At 43.8% G+C, this 21145-nt stretch overlaps 1 protein-coding gene across 8 annotated transcripts in view; it reads left to right on the plus strand.

Moving 5' to 3' along the window:
- The first annotated feature begins 1564 nt into the window (after positions 1-1564).
- The window catches only part of fgfr2.L (fibroblast growth factor receptor 2 L homeolog), a 72058-nt gene continuing 52477 nt past the window's right edge, over positions 1565-21145 (plus strand). For 3 of the 8 annotated variants that reach the window (XM_018224414.2, XM_018224416.2, XM_041568447.1), the window contains exon 1: positions 1566-2080. The gene's annotated coding sequence lies outside the window, so the exon portion shown is untranslated. 8 annotated transcript variants of the gene reach the window in all.

Below are 21145 nucleotides of genomic sequence, written 5' to 3' on the forward strand. Positions count from 1 at the left end.
AAAAAAATGATTGCTCTGTGAGGCTACCATTCTATTGTTATTATGTTCATATATTATTATTTTTTAAAGCTTAATTATCATAATATCTTCTTCTGACTCTTTCCAGCTTTCAAATGGGGGTCACTGACCCCATCTAAAAACAAATGCTCTGTAAAGCTACACATTTATTATTATTGCTACTTTTTATTACTCATATTTCAATTCATGCCCTCTCCTATTCATATTCCAGTCTCTGATTCAATGTAATGCATTGTTGCTAGGGTCCCTAGCAACAAGATTGCTGAAATTGCAAACTGGAGAGCTGCTAAATAACTCAAAAACCAAATAATAAAAAATGAAAACCAATTGCAAATTGTCTCAGAATATCACTCTCTACATCATACTTAGGGTCTGGCCACACGAGCAGATTCGGGGAGATTAGTCGCCCCAGTGACAAATCTCTTCTTCTTCGGGGTGACAATCTTCCCGAACTGCCCCTGAACCGAACTGCCTTCCCACTGCCCCACGCCGGCTAAAATGAAAATCACCTGGGGGAAGGCACATGAGGAGCTTCGTTTTCCGAGGAAACTTTGGACTACTTCGCAAAACGAAGCGCCGCTGGGGTGACTAATCTCCCCGAATCTGCTTGTGTTAACGCAAAGTTAACTCAAAGGTGAACATCCCCTTTAAACTTGTTAAAATTATCCTTGTGCAAAAATCATATGATAAAAGTCATGTGATTTTAATGGGGTTGTTCACCGTCGGGATGGCATAAGTGTCGCTTCGGGCGACTTCGGAAAACTGAAGCAACATGTATGCCATCCTTCCAGCGATTCACATTCTTGCAGGCGAGAAGGAGAAGATTTATCTCCCCTTGTGCCACCACCCTAAGGGCAGGGGCACATGGGCAGATTTGGGGAGATTTAGTCTCCTGGCGACTAATCGCCTCTTCGTCGGGGCGACAATCTCCCCGTACTGCCTTCCGCCTGCTATAATGAGAAAGTGTCAATACACTCGCGGCGCTTCGATTTCCGAATTTGCCTCACAAGTATACTTCGGGCGACTTTGGAAATAGAAGCGACGCGAGAGCATTGGTGCATGGCGTTTTTTCATTATAGCAGGCGGAAGGCAGTTCAGGGAGATTGTCACCCTGCAGAAGAGGCGATTAGTTGCCAGGTGACTAAATTTCCCCGAATTTGCCCATGTCGTTAAACCCTAAAGGGCTGTTGCCAAGCCTATTGCCCTACGATGATGCAATATGACATTACTATAATACTGTGACGTCACTGATGCTCAATTTTTTGTTTGTATGAAGAGAAGATAAATATTATGAGAAGGAGATGGGAAATAGGAGAGAGAGAAAGCGCACATAGCATAGTAATTCCAATACAAACAAACCTTCCCTGTGTGCAGTGATGTAGTTGCCAAAGTGTGGGGCAGGCAGAGAAGGAGGAGAGTTGCAGCAGAGACTGGCCCAGAGCATTGGATGAAGGGAGGGATGAAGGCTCAGGTTCCAGGCAGTGGGGAGTGACTGAGGGAGGAGGAAGGGGCTGGGAGTGAGGAAGAGGAGGAATGAGGAGTGAGGATGAGGAGTGAGGGGGAGGGAAAGGGAAAAGTCGCACAGACTTTCCATTGCTCCTCACACACAGGCTCTACACTGGTTGTGCACCTCTCACACATCCACTTTGGGGAACTTTCCCTGTGTCTCCTTATTGTTGTCTGTGGCTGCACTGCTGCCTGGAGGGGCCTTGGACAGCAATTAGCGGGATTCCTATGCACTGAAACCTCTCGGGATCGTGGGACTATCGGGGAGAAATCACTGAGAACTCATTCACCCTGCTGCACGGGGGATTCTGTAGCGCCCCTCTTTGGAACCTCACTGGCTGCTGCTGCTTATTAGCGGGCCCCGGGCAGGGATTGCGCTGCTTCTGCCCCGGACTTACTTACCCTGCTGCGCTCCGAGCCGCGACCGATTGACGGATAATTATTTCTCATTGGCTGGAACGGGACTAGGAATCTGTCCCCTGGGACGCACGGAGTCTTGCCAGACACACGCCTGATGTAGAACTGAGGGGATCCTCTTACAGCGCACTCTCTCCAGGTAATGCCAACAAGCTCACTGCATTGTAACCCCAGCTGGGGGCCTCCTGAGTCCAGTAGAACAGGGGAACAAACAGGGGCTATTCCTATGTCATCAATTCAACTGTTATTCAGCTTCTTCTTGGTTCAATCAGCTCCTCCTGAGTAAAATCGCTGTGCGTAATTGAAAGCGCAGTGCGTTAAATCGGCACAAAAAAGCGTCAGGTGATATTTATTGGAGCTTTATTTGCTTATGGTCTTTATGTAGCAAGGGGACAACACTAGACAAAGTGGACTGGCATTATAGCTAATTAACTTGAAGCTTTATTTCAAGACAACTTTCAATTGACCAATTATGATTGTTGAAGAAAAAAGCAAATATGTATGTTTACTCAAAATGTGGCCACTGTGGGGCGCTGTATCATTGGAGCTTGTGGAGGATCTTTCATTTTACCTCCACAAAGCAAGCCATATGGTAGCTCCAATAGATTGGAAATGAAAGATGTCTGTGCGGAAGGAGCTATGTCTGTGTGTTTTTAGAACGTGTATGGAAAAATGAGGTCAAAGTGATCCTATTTACGGATAGTTAATGGTTAGTGATGATGGTCAGCTGATGGGCACTCTACAAGTTGCAGCTTTTGCCTGTCAGACGCATGTTGGTAGTTGTAGTTGAAGGGCCACTGTTATGGCATGCAATAGAAGTGTGCTGTGCAGTTGCGTAAGTACATATTACTTGGCCCCAAAGCAAATAATTTTTCAGGCCCCCAAAATGTCTAGTGGTTGACCTGTTTTAACAATATCTATTGCAATTCTATATTATTTAGGGCCTCATGGGGCCCCAATATCATCTGGGCAACGTCTGCTTCCTCTGTAGTTACAGCCCTAGTGCTGTGCCCCAAGTAGGTTAATGAATGTAACATAAATATAATCACAGGCCTCTTGGTATTAACTAAACTGTCTAAATGCCACTCTCAGTTTTAAGCCTGAAAGCTTTGGGGTGTTGTTCTGGGAAATCCGGATCAGCTGGAGGGCTGTGGAATGGACAAACTTCATTGCAGAATGTGGATTTGCTTACTATGGGTTCTGTTGATGTTTTACCTGTGGAGTAGGGGTTGGGTGTGCGACTCCTGATAGCTGCTAAGTGCTTGTGTAACAATAGGTTCTTTGTACAGTTACAATGGGTATGAATGTCGGAACCCACCGGGTCTGATGGACTGGTTGCTATGTATATGCATATTGCGCAGGCACATTTACACTTCTTCTGTGAATATCAGTAGGGCTGGGAAGCCAAAGGGCCATGGCACTGATCAGTAAATGCAAAATCACCCGTGGGTTGACCGTACTGATTTCCAGTGTAGGTGCTAAGCGGCTTGGGGGGCCCAGCATAAGGGGCATGAAAAGTCCGACTAGTGGTGTGTATGTACCCTGGGTATGTCGGTGTAGTTTGCATTTAGGGCATAGACACACGGTTAGATTCAGGGAGATTAGTCGCCCAGCGACAAATCTCCTCTTCTTCGGGGCGACTAATCTCTCTGAACTGCCTTCCCGCCGGCTAGAATTTAAATCGCCAGCGGGATGGCACTCGGAGCGATTCGTTTTCCAAAGCCGCCCGAAGTTTCCTTGTGAGGCTTCCGACTTAGGGCTACTTCGGAAAACGAAGCGATCCGAGTGCCATCCCGCCCGTAATTTACATTCTAGCTGGCGGAAAGGCAGTTCGGAGAGATTAGTCGCCCTTCATTTTCTGAAGTTTTGATTTACATTTTAGCCGGTGAGAGGCAGTTCGGGAAGATTAGTCGCCACGAAGAAGAGGCGATTTGTTTGCTCCCCGAATCTGACCATGTGTCTCTGCACTTATGTATGGAATGTCCTGGGGTCACAGGCAATACTGTAACACTGTATAGTACCAGATATTTAGTACCAGTCTTATATTGTACAGTAGCTCATTTGGTTCATAATTGTATTGATTTGTTCCCCCCCCCCCCATTTACCACCAAAACTCGGCAACAACTGGGGGGGGATGCGTCATACAGGTTAAACTGCTCCAAACCCACGGGCGCATTACAGGCCCCAACAAAAGCTTCTCATTTTGACAAACTCAAGTTTTTCCTTATCCTTCTAAAAAATCCTTGCAGAACATTCCTTTGTCCCACCGGCCGTAAATTCCTGAGCCCAGTCAGCGTGGTATCTGGTGTTAATCAAGGAACTGGCTTGGAAGTGTGTTTGTAAAAGGGGGAAAAAAATCCATCGATAATGTAAATGTTCCAGGGGTTGTTGTGTAAAATAGCGGCATGCCAACTGCTTCAGTTGTGAGTTTGTGTTCGGCCGTAGAACTCCATTGTAGCTTTGTTTTCGGCTTGTTCTGAAACATAACAAACATTTCCCATAGTGGACGTGTTTAAGTGTGAAAAAGTGCATTGCTGGGCCCTCATTAAATGTACATTGTGTGCCGGAATCTGGGCTTTGTTCAATGGGGGAATCCGTGGCCAAGAGGGAGGTTAAATTCCTGGGCTTTATATGAGTTTGTACGTGGTGCCCCGCTTATTGTACATATTTAATGGAGACTGCGGTAAAGCTCCTTGATAAGTAGGGATTGAGGCAAGGTCTCCCCTTCTGCTGAATCCCAATTAAAATGCAGATTAGGGCTATTTTCTGAGCTTGGCCAAAGCTTTAGAAGTAGAAGTGTTTGGTGGAGCACCGAGGGAGGAGGCCAGAAACTCCTTGGAAAGAAAATGAGAAATTCTAGCTGGGATTTAAACACACAAAAAAAGAGACAGTGCCGGCACTGTGCCTTCCAGGGATTTAGCAAGTTTCAGGGGTTAAACCCTCTTACATCGAGCTCTTTGGAGCTGACCGCATTAGGAAGGAGAAAGTTGGGGCAAGGTGTTGTGTTCATGAAAGGGATGTGCTTATAATAGGAATGGGTGCTATAAAAAGTGACTTGGTAAAGCGATGAAAGGAGATTATAAGGGATATAAAGGAGATTATACCAAGTGTCCTTGGGAGGAGACCCCCAATCTATTCCCAAAGAGCTGAAATTACATTTTCTTCTGGGGATGGAACAAAGAAATGTCACTTTAAAGTCTTCTGGCTCTTTTCTAAAGTGCCAATGCGTTTCACAGCTTTGCAGGGAAAACAGACATGGACGTGTGTATTTGGACTTTGGAGAGGTTTTTTTTTTTTTTTTGTTTTGAAAGTTTAAAAATTTGATATTTTGGAGGTTTTACAGGAAAAGCAGGATTGTCAGGTGTGATTTAGGAGGCTACTTTTTGGAACACAGTATTGCCGGTATTCCTGGACATGTACCACCTTGTCTTCAACACTGGTGTTATCATTGGTTACAGTTGTCTGCAGGGGGCTGCCCTGAACTCTGAGCAAAGCAGCATTTGTTGGTAGGTCGAGTTTTTGGAACCTCAGTGACATACCATATGTTTTTTAGGTGAAACACCATGCAGATACACCTTTAAATAGCTACTGGTAAGGGAGTGTCACTGTGGGATAGCAGGTATAGTAGGGAGAGATGGTGTCTATAGTAACAGTGGATAATAGTCTCTGGGAAGGGAGTGTGACTTTGGGATAGCAGGTATAGTAGGGAGAGATGGTGTCTATAGTAACAGTGGATAATAGTCTCTGGGAAGGGAGTGTGACTTTGGGATAGCAGGTATAGTAGGGAGAGATGGTGCCTATAGTAACAGTGGGATAATAGTCTCTGGGAAGGGAGTGTGACTTTGGGATAGCAGGTATAGTAGGGAGAGATGGTGCCTATAGTAACAGTGGGATAATAGTCTCTGGGAAGGGAGTGTGACTTTGGGATAGCAGGTATAGTAGGGAGAGATGGTGCCTATAGTAACAGTGGATAATAGTCTCTGGGAAGGGAGTGTGACTGTGGGATAGCAAGTATAGTAGGGAGAGATGGTGCCTATAGTAACAGTGGATAATGGTCTCTGGGAAGGAAGTGTGACTGTGGGATAGCAGGTATAGTAGGGAGAGATGGTGTCTATAGTAACAGTGAGATAATAGTCTCTGGGAAAGGAGTGTGACTGTGGGATAGCAGGTATAGTAGGGAGAGATGGTGCCTATAGTAACAGTGGATAATAGTCTCTGGGAAGGAAGTGTGACTGTGGGATAGCAGGTATAGTAGGGAGAGATGGTGTCTATAGTAACAGTGAGATAATAGTCTCTGGGAAGGGAGTGTGACTGTGGGATAGCAGGTATAGTAGGGAGAGATGGCGCCTATAGTAACAGTGGGATAATAGTCTCTGGGAAGGGAGTGTGACTGTGGGATAGCAGGTATAGTAGGGAGAGATGGTGTCTATAGTAACAGTGGATAATAGTCTCTGGGAAGGGAGTGTGACTGGGATAGCAGGTATAGTAGGGAGAGATGGTGTCTATAGTAACAGTGGATAATAGTCTCTGGGAAGGGAGTGTGACTGTGGGATAGCAAGTATAGTAGGGAGAGATGGTGCCTATAGTAACAGTGGATAATGGTCTCTGGGAAGGGAGTGTGACTGTGGGATAGCAAGTATAGTAGGGAGAGATGGTGCCTATAGTAACAGTGGATAATGGTCTCTGGGAAGGGAGTGTGACTGTGGGATAGCAGGTATAGTAGGGAGAGATGGTGTCTATAGTAACAGTGGATAATAGTCTCTGGGAAGGGAGTGTGACTGTGGGATAGCAGGTATAGTAGGGAGAGATGGTGCCTATAGTAACAGTGGATAATAGTCTCTGGGAAGGGAGTGTGACTGTGGGATAGCAGGTATAGTAGGGAGAGATGGTGTCTATAGTAACAGTGGATAATAGTCTCTGGGAAGGGAGTATGACTGTGGGATAGCAGGTATAGTAGGGAGAGATGGTGACTGTAACTCTTTAATTTATATAGAGTGTGGCTCTTCAGTTGTTAACATTGTATTTCCGTCACCATATCACGAGCTGCAGTTGTAGTAGAGCAATGGCTGTAGGGTAGTTACTTCGATTTCCAGCCAATCAAAAAATCCAAGAACTATTTAGCCTTCCAGTCATTTGGATCTATATCCCAGGGATATTTACATTCCTCTGTAGTTGTGCTTGTTTCTTCTACCCTTGAAGCTATAAGCGCTTTTCATGTTGTGGGATTCAGCTTAACGCAGTCATTCCTCCCGACTGAATTCTTTTCAGTTCTGTAAGTCAGGCATGTCACCTGCTTTTTTTGCCGGTATCCGCAGCAGTAGGCTGGCAGAGAATGCTGGGAGTTGAAGTCCGTCACAGATGAAGGGGGTTGAGAGTTTTGCTTTCAATGCACCGTAATATACTCCATGTCTAATTCGGAGACGCCTGTGCCCCATTTTTGCTTGTGCGGCTGCCTGTAAATAACCCAAGCTTCAGTGACTTTACTAAATGGGCAGAGACATGCAGTGAGGGTCATTGAACAATAACAGGGGGAATCTCTCTGCCTGACCCCAATGGCTTTTGATTGTGCTAATCCCACAGACCCCCGCACCAGTGCAGTCAGGAGAATACACATCTTCCTTTGATCAAATCATAGCAGGGGTTTAATTTTATTTAATCGCCCTCTTTATTCCGCCTCCCTTATTACCTGCTATGCCCGCTACAAGCCGCTCTGCATAATCTGCTCTTGTTTCTTCCTCTGCTGCTTTTATTGCAGCTACAGGGTGCTGACGTCATTATCTGTCTGTCTGGCTTATGTGATTGGATTTGCAGAGTTTTGTTCTTAAGCCGGCCATAGATGTTGAGATTTTTAAAAGATCCGACCGTCATCGTGCGACCACGATTATCTCGAAACGATCGTACGAATTGTCCATCAACTAAAAAGACCAATTTGCCAGGAAAACAAAGGGGAGCTGCCTGCTTGGCCCTGCAAACATAGAGAGATTGCACTGGGACTGATAAAGATTTTTTGACCTGGCCGATCAATTTCCTGACAAATGTCGGCCGAAAAATCGTAAGATGTAATTTCGATGGGTTGGTCGGACTTCGCTAAAATCGGTCGTTCTGCAAGAGAAATCTTTGCAACTATGGGGACCTTTATGCCACCTTAAATCACGGGCCCTGCGATTTAACAAGGGCTGCAAAATGGCCTTCAAATTTGCCCTTAAAGTGGCAGATCTAGAATCTATTGGACTTCAGGGAATATTCTTCAGCCCTCCTTTGTCCTAAATCTCAATGCCCAGCGTCCCCAGTGAAGCCTCTATATAACAAGGTCCCTAGACAGATTTGAGCTGCTGGTTTGGCCCCTTCGGGCAAAGATCCACTCATTTGGTTCTGGGTTCCTAGCAGGAAAAAGAGCTCAACCCGGACCCCCGCACCAGTGCAGTCAGGAGAATACACATCTTCCTTGGATCAAATCATATTCCGACTCAACCCAGACCCGCCCACCACCCGCAAATGGAGGTGCGGGGTCATCCCTGTCCCGCGATTATCGGCCCTACCCGCATATCAATAAAGTACAGGTACTGGGATCCTTATCCACAAAACTCTGAATTACGGGAAGGCTGTTTCCCATAGACTCCAATTAAATAGTTAAAATTTTTTTCAAATAATTTTGTTTTTCTCTGTAATAATAAAACAGTACCTTGTATTTTATACTACATTAACGTGGCGTGTAGTTCTACCTTAAAGCAATGGTCGTAAATCCAATTAAAGTCAAAAACGTATGACTCGAAGTCCAAAATGAGATACAGTTGTCATGTCCCAGAAAACACCCAGTCCAAGGGTTATTCATCATTTGGTAAAGCAAATCCAAAAACAAAAAAATCGACCTATTGTTTAGTGAAAAAGTAGCCCAAATATTTTTTAAAAGTAATTCATTAGCCTAACGCATTTTGTGCCAAGCTGGGCACTTACTCATAGGCTGTCGGTCTCCCCTCTGCACAGATCCTTTTAAGGGGGTAGTGACCATTAAAATTTACATTCATGACATCACACAATACATTTATTGTGTATAATATATTATCAAACCAACCTGTTGGGTTTATTTGATGTTTAAATTATTTTTTTTTTAGCAGACTTGAGGTCTGAAGATCCAAATTACGGAAAGATCCATTATACGGAATAACCAAACTCGTACCAGTCTATCCTTATCCTTATTCACCCCCGCCTGCAAAAACCTTAGGAGTAGCTTATTTACATACACTGGGAAATTGTTTCCTGCCCAGCAACCAATCAGCATTTAGTTTTGGTCGTTCTGATGCAGCTGGGATAATGAAAGCTTAGCTCTAATTGGTTGCTATGTCTTGCAGAACCGAGGCTAACGTTCATATAACAAGTCCAAGTTTCCCTTTACTTTCTGTCCTGTTGTTGTATCATATGCAATGCGGTGTCTGTACTTTTGGCACTGAACTTGGATTATTTCAGTTATTCAAAGAGCGGAAGAGCTTACAATCACATTTTCCAATGGAGGGCAGCGAAAGCTCCCAGGACAATGGTCTGTAAATGTTTTAGAGAGATGACTTTGAATTGAGGATACTAAAGCCCCTCATTGCTAAACCCCCCACCCCACCCATCTTGATCTTTGTATTTGGGATGGAGATCAGAGCTCAAAGGCAAAGGGGACTGTTGCCCAAAAGGCAGGAGTCACAAGTGTGATGGATGGGTCAGCATGAGGGAAAGGGCAAATAGCCCTCGGCTCTTTAGATCCCCCACAGAAAGTGAAAATAAAACAAACACAAACATAAAGTGATGATACTCAGGTGCTAAGCTCCTCACCTGCGATGCATCAACCTCATTTGGCCATTGAATTAGCACAGTGTTAATGTTATTTGCCAGTGTAATTGCTGCTGAAAACTCTGTGTGTCTGGCAGTTTACAGTCTCTGCACTGCTGCTTCCGACTCCTGAGGCAGTGTAGACGATTCGCAGCTTTGGAGGAGAACTTCGCCGGAAAATTTGAGAATTTTCTGCGAATTTTGCGAAATGCAATATAATTCACGAAATGCGATTTTTGTCAGTGGCGTCAATTCTTGGGTGTCAAAATTGCCGCCGGCAACAATTTGACGCGCACCTATTTAATCCAATAGCAAGTCAATGGGCGTGCGGTAAATTGTCGATGGCGTCTAAATTGTCGCAGCAATTTCGCTAATTTATTTGCCGCCAGCGAAACGCAGAGATTCGCCGCAAATTCGCCCATCACTACTGGCTGCGGCTATATTGAGAGGTAGAACCAAAAACACTGCCTTCAATTGCAATTAATTGCACGAATAAGTGTAAAAACGTTCAAGGGCTTAGCTTCTCAGCAGCTGACTAGATCACACTGAGCATGTGCAGTGCCACTGACACACAGAAGATGAATTAACAAGATCCAAGATCCTTTGCACAACTTTGAAGGCCTGGATCATTACTGTTATAGGGCTGCTAAACCTCTGCGCTGGTACTGTACAGTTGAGTGTATAAAATACATGAGGTGCGGAATAGTTTAAAGGAGAAGTAAAGCCTAAATAAAGAAGTTGGTTAGAAATGTTGTACACAAGGCTGAAACTTTAGGCTGGTGAAATAAGTGCAGGATGCAAAATATTGCATTTTAACCATATTTATCTTTAGGGTTTATTTCTCCTTTAACCTATGCAAGCAAGATGGCGGCTCCAATTTGTAAGTAAATGCAGTAAAATGAATAAGTGATGCAACGATCTACACTTTCATACAACACTAGGATTATTTTTATAATCGGCTTTCTGGAGTGGCAGCGATGATCGAAAACATTTGGTCCGGATAAAACCAAACAGGAATAATTTATTATAAAGGAACAGGCAACAATGACTGCAGTGTCTCGGCTCAGATGCATGGAGTGGGTGGCAGCGTTTACTTTTCATTTGGGGGAGTTTGATTTTGCTTTATTTCAGGGCACCAACAGTGACTAGGTGGGGGCCTATTAATAAAAGGTGCCCCGGCCGACATGGACACTTTTCATTTAAAGGGGTTGTTCACCTTCGGATTTGGTTCAGCCAGGCACAAGGATTCGGGCGAATCCAATCCTGCTGAAAAAGGCCGAATCCTGGCTGAATCCCGAACCAAATCTTGGATTCCGTGCATCCCTACAATAAATGTGTAGCCTTACAGAGCATTTTTTTTTAGATGGGGTCAGTGACCCCCATTTGAAAGCTGGAAAGAGTCCGAATAAGTCAAAAACTATAAAAAAGAAGGCCAATTGAAAAGTTGCTTAACTTTAGCTGTTATTCCCTTTTATAACATATATGGGGGAATGTAATAAAAGTCAGTAAAGAGAACCTATTAGCAATGCAAAAAGTTATGCCTTCATGTAATTTGGAACTTCATACCTTAAATCTACTAGAAAATAAACCCAATAGGCTGGTTTTGCCTCCAATAAGGATTAATTATATCTTAGTTGGGATCAAGTACAAGCTACTGTTTTATTATTACACAGAAAAAGGAAAACCTTTTTAAAATTTTGGATTATTTGATTATAATGGAGTATGTGAGAGACAGTCTTTCTGTAATTCAGAGCTTTCTGGATAACAGGTTTCCGGATCCCATACCTGTACATCTATATTGCCCTCACTCTTGCTTTTTGTTCGGCCTGCTGCCCATGTGCAAGGATCTTGGGGTAGGCTGCAGGGGGGCAGGAGGTATAGGATGACCTTATTCATATGTAATTTCAATAAACATTGGTAAAAAAGGTCAAACTCTAGATATTTTGGGGGTCTGAAAAATAATTTGCTGTGGGACCCAGTAGTATCCACTGCGTAGACTGCCCAGGCCTCTCAACCTCTTACGCCTGCACAGCAAGGGTTACTCCATTCTCCCCGGTGGTGTGGATTTTGGCAGGCAGCAATATTAGAGTTGAGCAACTCTGTGACCGACGTGGGTCCGGACGTATTGTCTTTATGGAGACCACCCCGCCGAGGCCTTAGTGCCGCTATTTTTTTTTATGCAGTTTTGGAGGTATTTGGACGCATTCCCTGCCAAATCTCTTTGGTCTCGTTTTCCGCCTTAGCCAAGTTGTTCTGGCAAAGCCCAGAGTTTGCACAGTTTAGAGGCAGCGAGAAGGGGGGACGCAGGGTTTGTAGGTGGGACTGAGGGGCTCTGTGTTCTGCTGTGAGTTCAGTCCCTGGGCTTGTGGCTAATTAATCACAGGCAGGTTGACAGGCACAGAGTGCAGCTCTGGTCTGGGGCAGACATGGGCCTGGCATTTTGGGGAGGGGGGTGGGGGTGACAAGAAACAGACCCGACTTGGGAAAGATCTTGCAGTTGGGCCACTGCTCCGTGCAGGCTGCATTCACTTGAGTTACAGACTTCTCCTAAGTTCATAAAATGTAGAAGTCAAAGAATGGGCTGGGAGGGTAGTCGCAACATGCAGCCCTCTTGTATGCAGCTGAGAGATGCAATATGCTGCTGCTGTTGTTCTGCAACATCTGAGCCAACCTGCTATAGTTCAATAACACCATCTCTGTTTGATCATTCAGTGTGCTGTAGCATTAGTCTCTATGGGACGCTAAGCATTATGGCAGCTCCCACATACATATTATAGTATTAAGGCCCCATACACGGGCCGATAAAAGCTGCCGACAGACCGAGTCGGCAGCTTATTGGCCCGTGTGTGGGGCCCTCCAACGGGCTTTTCCAGATCTCGATCGGGCCGGTTAAAAAAATCCCGTCGGATCGCGGCCACATCTGATGCAGTCCTGCAATTTGACTGCCTGTGTGAACTGCATTGTGATCCGATCGTTGTGCCCTAGGACCCACGATCGGATCAGACCCACCTCAATGTGGGTACATCGGGGAGAGATGCACTCGTTTGGCGATATTTTGATGTGTGATGCACTTGCAGTAATAAATCCTCTAATGCTTACTGCTGCTTTAAAGGGTGAATTAACCTAGAACACATCTATAGTTGCAACTTTTTAGCTTAATTGACTGTATTTTTTCTAGGAGCAGAACATAATGGAATGAAATTTTTTTTCCTTTAATTATTGTTTAATGCCCGACCCACAAGGATTAAAAACCAGCTTTTCGTGCCCTTGTAAATCACCCGGTGATGTCCCTGTCAACGCAGCAAGTCGTGAAAACAATGGCAGGGGAGGCCAAATAGCTGGGAAGGTATCGGGAATCGGGCGAGAGTTATTTGGGGTTGCGCAGGGGAAATTATCTGCCATGAAGTAGGGGTAAAATCATATGACACTTTAATGATGTGCCAGAAATTGTAGCCTAGTGCTGATGCTGCTGTGTATAGGGGTTACTCTCCCACATAAAGGGACAGGCACATCTATTCTGTATCATGTATCCCCCCCCATACAATAAAGCACTTTAGCTGCTCTCCTGCCAGAACATTATAGTAAATTATTATTGGATGTATACTGTATAGACAGACATCCAGGACTGGAGAAAGACGGAGTGCAAAATCTATTGGGCAACTCGCCTCCTGGTGCAATTCCCATTTAAGGGGTTGTTCACCTTTAAATTAACTGTTAGTATGATGTTGAGAGTGATATTCAGAGACAATTTGCAATTGGTTTCATTTTTTATTATTTGTGGGTTTTGCAAACTGAAGAGCTGCTGAATAAAAAGACAAATAACGCAAAAACCACAAATAATAAAAAATGAAAACCTATTGCAAATTGTCTCAGAATATCACTCTTTATATAATATTAAACATAAACTCAAAGGTGAACAACCCCTTTAAGCTGAAGCAGCAGAGCAAGCTTTTTACCTGGGGCTGCATTTGCAACTTCCTGAATGCATTGCTGCTCTGGATGCATAAGGTTAATCAGAATTGCAGGTGCAGAGGTCTGGTGACCAGGCTGCAGAGTTTTATTTATATATGTCATGTCTAGATGCTGTGTCCAGTCCAGAATAATGACGTAATTATGGATACGGGCAAAAAAAACGGCATAATACCTGCTGATTAAACATAGATGTCGAGGTTGAAAAAAGACCTGTGCTGCAAGCCTTGCATTACACAGATCCCATTCCCATGTAGCAATGATTCTCCATGGAATACAAGTGAGCTGCATTGTTTAACTGGCAGTCTGAAAGTAAACAGCTCACACTTATTGCCAGGAGCATGTGGTAACAATAACACTTTATAAAATACAATGTATTTATAGTGTCTGACATGCTCACGCATAAAACATTAAAGAAAAAAACACGTCCACTCATTTTTTTTTTTCGCTACATGGAGGCCCTTCCGTCGCTAGATCACCTACTGCGATTTAAACTGAAACTCCGCCCGAAAAGGAATTTTAATGGCAGGGGCACAAAAAGCTACTGGGGGAGATTAGTAGCCCAACAAATCGCTTCTTCTTCGGGCGACTAACTCCCTGAACTGCCTCCCCGTGGCTAGAATCTAAATTGCCGGCAGGATGGCACTTTTGTTTTCCGAAGTTGCCCGATGTTTCTTTGTGAGGCAACTTTCAAGCGACTTCGGAAAACGGAGCGCTCCGCCGGCAATTGAGATTCTAGTCGCGGAAAGGCTTTTCAAGGAAGCAGCTTTCCGATATACGCTAATTAAAACGTTTCAATGGTTTGTAAGTTGAACAGATGAGACTTCCAAGTGTGTAGGAGGAGATTTCTAGTGCTAAGAAGATGCATGTGAATTGGGTCGTTAGTCAAGTTATTCCTGTATGAATACAGGTCAATCAATCAGTTGATCAGCCATGGGACCTCTGAACCCTCCACTTTTAATGCTAAGCCCAAGGGAATATCTACTTTGGTATTTTGGCTGTTGTTTCTCAGAACCGGCTACGAGAAAGGGAATTTACTCCCATTAGCTCTCATTTAAATGTCTTATTTTGGCATCAGGAAGACAATGGCAGGGCAGGCAAAGCTGAAACTGCAAACTAAGGCGACAAAAGGGAAAATACATTAATCATATATTTTGATTAAAGGTGTGGTACTTTATAGAAAGGCTAGTTCTGAGCAACTTTTCAATTGACCTTGATTTTTTCTTTTTTAGGGCAGAGACACACACTCTGATTCGGGGAGATTAGTCGCCCGGTGACAAATCTCCTCTTCTTCAGGGCGACTAATCTCCCGGAACTGCCTCCCGTCGGCTAGAATGTATATTGAAACTTCGGATGACTTCAGAAAACGAAGCGATCCGAGTGCCATCCCGCCGGCGGTTTACATTCTTGCCGGCGGGAGGCAGTTCGGGGATATTAGTCACTCCAAAGAAGAGGCGATTTATCGATGGGCGACTAAATCTTCCAGAATCTGAGCGTGTCTCTGCCCTAAAAGTTTTTAACTCTTTCCAGCTTTTAAATGAGGATCACTGACCCGTCTAAAAAACAAATGCTCTGTAAGGCTACAAATGTATTGGTATTGCTACATTTTACCTCCTCTTAATATTCAGACCTCTCCTAATCATATCTGTCTGTCATTCAAATCAATGCATGGTTGCTAGGGTAATTTGGGCCATAGTGACTGCTGAAATTGCAAACAGGAGAGCTGCTGAGTAAAAAACTCTACATCATACTAAAAGTTAATTTAAAGGTAAACAACCCCTTTAATGATGGTATGGCATTATATATGACATTTTACTGCTTAGGGGGCTTCACAGATATGACTTCGGTACTAGAGGCAGGGTACACAACATGGAGCCCGGCTCCTAGACTACGAGAGAATGGAAAAGGTATTATTTTTTACCCTGCAGTAAGGAAAAGTCTTAGGTTTCCTCTGGCAGCAGAGAGGAGAGGCGGCAGCCTCCAGGCCCATATTCAGTTCAGTGAGCACACAAGGGAATTCGGGAGGCTGGAGGGTGAGAAATTGCTGAAATGTATTTATGAGGTGCGAACTAAGAACTTCATCTTCTGGTGCAGAGTGATGTAAGTTTAAGGGTTAAAGAGCAAGGCTTCCTGAAAATGTTCAAGGCTTTTTGGTGCAACTTGAATCAGAAACTAAAAATGTATATTTTGCTTTACCGCTTGACTGCTAAGAGTGAGTGGGAGTTTGGGTTTAACCCGATCCATTTGGCTGGTTTCTCTTTGACTAGGAATTTGCATCAATGTAGGACCTCCTAGAGATGTAGATGCAGTCCTGTTTGATCCAAGTGTTGGTCTGGGTTACACCATCCATCAGATCAGCCATGTTTGGCCCACTACTTGGGTGGTCAAAGCAATGTGGCCAAACAAACAGGTCTCCTGTGTATAGCCAGCTTAACGCTCAGCTCTTCCTGTGTGGATTGGCTCCAAAGCTGCCCATACACAAGCACATTTTGGTTGCTGATTCAGCCTCTTTTGATGGAGATTTGCATCCATCTAAATCTTCTTGACCTCTCAAATCACAAGAATAGAGTTTGAGGGGGCAGGCTGAATGGACCTCTAGCCTCCTGCCTTTCATGAATGGTACGCTTATTAATTGACCCACCACAAAAGAAATTCCATTGTCTCAGTGCTTTATTGGCTTCTATTGTGTCTGTGTTTGTAGGTAAATAGAGGCAATAAATATGGACTCTCGTAGAACCCCAAAAGCTTTTTAAGAAACTCGGCTGGAGTAGTGCTGGAGGGACTCTGAATTGTTTGATGTTAATGGCGACTTTTGGACTTATTGGGTTTGGTCAATAAATAAGGATCCCTATGGCCTTTGGTTCCTATTAATATTCCGTATGTCCTGCTGGACACATCCCTGGGCATGTTTAGTAGATTCATCTTGCTGGATATCATCAGCTCACCATTCGCTCTATAATCCTGGGGCCTTCTTGGAGTACATCACTTGCCATAACTATTACCTGTTGAAATACATCTTCCAGTTAAGCCTAAATAGGCAGTATGTTACTGTGTTCTACTTTCGTTGAATTCACATTCAAACAGAATGCCCTTTGGTGAGCACAAACGGTTGACCTGCTGGAATGCGGGATCTCACTTAGTTATTTGTTCCATGGACAGAACACAGGAGGTCTAAACTCCACAATCGGGTCTTGTTGTTTATCTACTAAATTATATCCTTCTACAAGACTGTTCACAAAGCCCTTGGTGTGGGATGTGACCCTCTAAGAAATGTGGCTCCTGTTATGTTGAGGTGCTCCACAAATGTCGTTACTGACATCATTTGATTATTCAGCCCCTAAACATGGGAATAGTGGATAAGCTGTTTATAGCAGTGGTTGTTGGACTTTTTCAGTTCAAGTCCTCCTTGGAGGTTCAACATATATTCAGGGCCTCCTAAGTTCACTGGAAATCAATTCTATATCATGTATATGTCATTCAACTATAGAATGTCTGGTTCACGCCCCAATTCTCAGCCTTATTGACCTTCTAGCTGGGCTTTTAGATGTTTGTAGGAGCAAGATCTTAACTGGCCCTCAGACTAAAAGTGGCCATACACTATGAGATCTGCTCATTACCAGCAGACAGGACAAGGGCTGCATAAACTAGCTGATGTGGTCCTCGATCGGGTGGGAAAAATCTAACCTGCCAGATATTGGTTTGGGCGGACAGTCGGAGGGCCCCATATACTGGCAGATAAGCTGCCGAATCGGTATAAAGCTGGCTATACACAGGCCAATAAAAGCTGCCGACAGACCGAGTCAGCAGCTTATTGGCCCATGTGTGGGACCGTCCAACAGGCTTCCTCAATCGGACCGTGGTCGCATCTGTTAATTGATGCGGTCCCGCTATCCGACTGCCTGTATTCGCTGCATTATGATCTTATCGTAGGGCCCACGATCAGATCAGCCCGATATCGCCCACCTCAACGTGTATGGCCACCATAAAGGACCTGAATCGGCATCTTAAATCTGCCCGTGTAAGGCCACCTGAGTGTATCTCTCCCACGATATGCCCACCAAAAGGTGGCCGATATCGGGCTAATCAGATCATTCAACCCTACGGCCACATGATCGGATTACAATGACTGGCATACCAGCTGATAGGAAGAGGACCACATCAACTAGCCAATGTGGTCCTCGATCTGGTGCGAAAACATGCCCAATAGAGATCTGCCTGATTTTTGGCCAGTCTTTGTAGGGGAGGCCCGTTGCCGAATTGGTCTAAATTTGGCCATACATGGGCCATACATATATAGACCGATTTGGCTTCCGACAGGTCCCCCATATCGATATCAGGTTAAAAATCAGTCTGATATCATTTGGGCAAGTTAGATTTTTCCCTAGGGCCGAATGTTCGGATTAACCGGATATCGCCCTGCCGTTAGTGGGCATATCGGGGGAAAGATCCGCTCGTTTGGTGACCTCGCCATATAATCGGTATGGCCACCTTTAAAGGATCTGAATCGGCAGCTAAAATCTGCCCATGTATGGCCACCTTAAAATCCTACTTCCTCTGCTCGGGTCTCATCGCCCCACAATTTTGGATGGAGTAACCTGAAAGATGCAGTTCTTCTAGATATTTATTATCTCCTTCAGTGGCATGTGTACCCCTACATAAATGAGACATTTGGAGCCTTGGCTTGATAGTATCAGGGAGTTGTCCAGTCCTGCTTTATTACTAACAAAGTAGTAAAAGTATCATTATAGCTCTCCCGCCTCTGCCTCTTGTATTGTAGTAAATGTATCACAGTGCCCATCCCAGCTCCACACTTAAACACTCGTACACAGGCGAAGCAGGGAACACAATGCCGAAATCCTATTGACACAGGGAGCTTACAAAAGCCAAGTCTCCAGAGACGAAGTGCAAACACAGCCACCTGGGCAGTAACATTCCACAACGTTTCTTCTTTTCACCTTTTTATAAAAGAGGCTTTTGACTATTGTAACACACGGGCCTTTGTGCCTTTTGTGGCAGTTTGCTGGAGCATGTTGTGTGTTTGTGGAGGTGTATGTGTGTGTGTGTGTGTGCTTAGCGGTTGGAATGTGGCTGTGTTCGTACAATTACAATTAATTGGCCCTTTTCTCCGCGTAGTATTGCCAGTCTTGGGCTTAAATATAAACGTGCGCTCCGTGTACCCCTGGATCTCGCATGCCTTCAACTGGGCTCTGATGGAGTTTAGGCAGCACTCGTAGGGGCTGATTTATCAATTTCTGAATTTGAATACTTGCCACGACTTGAGCGTTTTTGCACTAAAACTGTCTTTTTTTTCCATTTGCGTTTTTAAAATTTTTTCGAGTGTGTTGATAGACGCATTGAAAATAATGAGCAGAATATGAATAATTCACCGCATTTGAGGGTTTTTATTTTTTTTGATGTTTTTATTATCGTTTTTCCGTTCAAATAAACACACATTCGAGTTTATTTGATTTAAAGCAAAACTCTAAAATTCATAAATTCAAATTTTGATAACATTTGTTATTGTTATTACCCTTTATTATATAGTGCCAACATTAAATAAACCCAAATAGGCTGATTTTGCTTCCAATAAGGATTAATTATATCTTAGTTGGGATCAAGTACAAGCTACTGTTTTATTATTACAGAGAAAAAGGAAATCATTTTTAAAAATGTTGATTATTTGGATAAAATGGAGTCTATGGGAAACGGCCTTTCCATATTTCGGTGTTTTCTGGATAATGGGTTTCTGGATAACGAAACTCATACCTCTATGTATCGTTCATATCAGTCCCTGACTCAGGGGAGCTTGCAATCAAATAGCTGCCACCCTGTAAATCCTGCAACTTTCCCTTACCCAGAATAGGGGGCATTATCCTGACCATCTTTGCTTTCTCATTTGGGGGAAAAAACATTATTCAATTAAAATACAATCTGTTTTATAAGTCCCGAGTTTATTGTATTTGGAAGTGTGAAAGGGCTGAGCTGTTTGCACAAGACATAGGAGTATTTAGCCAGGCTGCAATAGAATAATCAATTTATTTGTCATTTTGTTGGGCCCCGCTAGGTTTTTTTTGTGTGCGTTGAGTGAGAAAGAAAAACCTTGATTTCTGCGTCCCAGCCTCAGACTATTGGCACAAGCCGTAAATATGTTTTTATAGAAGGAGCAAGTTTCGGCATGCGTTTGTATAAAGGGAATGTTTGTGTAAGTGTTGTTTTTATAGGCCAATGTTTATTTAAGTTTTCGATCGTAATGGGAGAGGATTTTTTTTTTTTAAATAGGAGACTCTCGTTCCCCCCCCCCTTTTTAATTTTAAAAATGTACTTTTTAACTAAAAAAAAAAGATTGAGATCTGGAGGTGCCAGGGGGTTTATAATTGTTAAAGTCAACGGATGTGTGTTCTGTAAAGTCTGGGTTTAATCACTGGTTAATTTCCTAAAAAGGGTCTTTCTTTTTTTTTTTTTTTTCTCCTGCTCCCTGTTCGTATTTGTTTTGGCATATTTAAATATATTTTTCTTCGAGCGACTTCTGGCGTCTGGGCCTCATTTTAAAATAGTACGGGAGAGGTTCTCTCCGCCCTGCGCAATTAGTTTAAATACAAATATATCATGATTGTAAAACAAGAGAAAGTTGCAGAAGTAAGTGGAATGTGGGGAGGGCTGGGCACAATGTAATGGCATAACAAGAACGCGTGGAAAACAGGGTTCCGGTTCAGGCAGCGTAGGTTACGCATAAAAAGAATGTATGTCACGGAAGATGGGGGGGGGGCCCTGACATTGCAAGAATATTGGGGTCCAGATCTGGAGAATTATATAAATCAAGGAGCAAGATTCCCAACTGATATCATCCAAATGCTCAATAATGGCTGCACAGGGGCCCCAGTAATGCTGGGCCCACAATGCACAGGGTCTCTGCTGATGCAGCACCAGCAATGTTCTGCAAATAACAACATGCTCTCTACTAATGGCAGACTCCACCCAAAAAACTGTTTGTTCCATAATGACAGAAAATGGAATTCTAAGCCACTTTTCCATTTATACGTTCATGAGACGCATAATGGAAAGCAGCGTTTGTTTATCCCTTTCTGAGCAGACGTCTTTTCTCCTCCGTCAGCTGACTTCTGCAACATTGTTTTGGGAGTCATCAGCAGCAGTGCGGCCGGACAGATACTGCCTTCCATAGACGTTGCCTTTATAAATAAAGGTGGTTCACCTTTAAGTTAACTTTTAGTATGTTATAGAGTGGTTAATTCTTAGTAACTTTTCATTTGGTCTTCATTATTTATTTTTTTATAGTTTTTAAATTATTTGCCAGCACTCAAATGGGGTCACTGACCCCATCTAAAAAACAAATGCTCTGTAAGGCTACAAATATATTGTTATTGTTACTTTTTATTACTCATGTTTCTATTCTGAGCCTCACCTA

This window comes from Xenopus laevis, chromosome 7L (assembly GCF_017654675.1).
Source record: "Xenopus laevis strain J_2021 chromosome 7L, Xenopus_laevis_v10.1, whole genome shotgun sequence".
NCBI classification, from domain to species: domain Eukaryota; kingdom Metazoa; phylum Chordata; class Amphibia; order Anura; family Pipidae; genus Xenopus; species Xenopus laevis.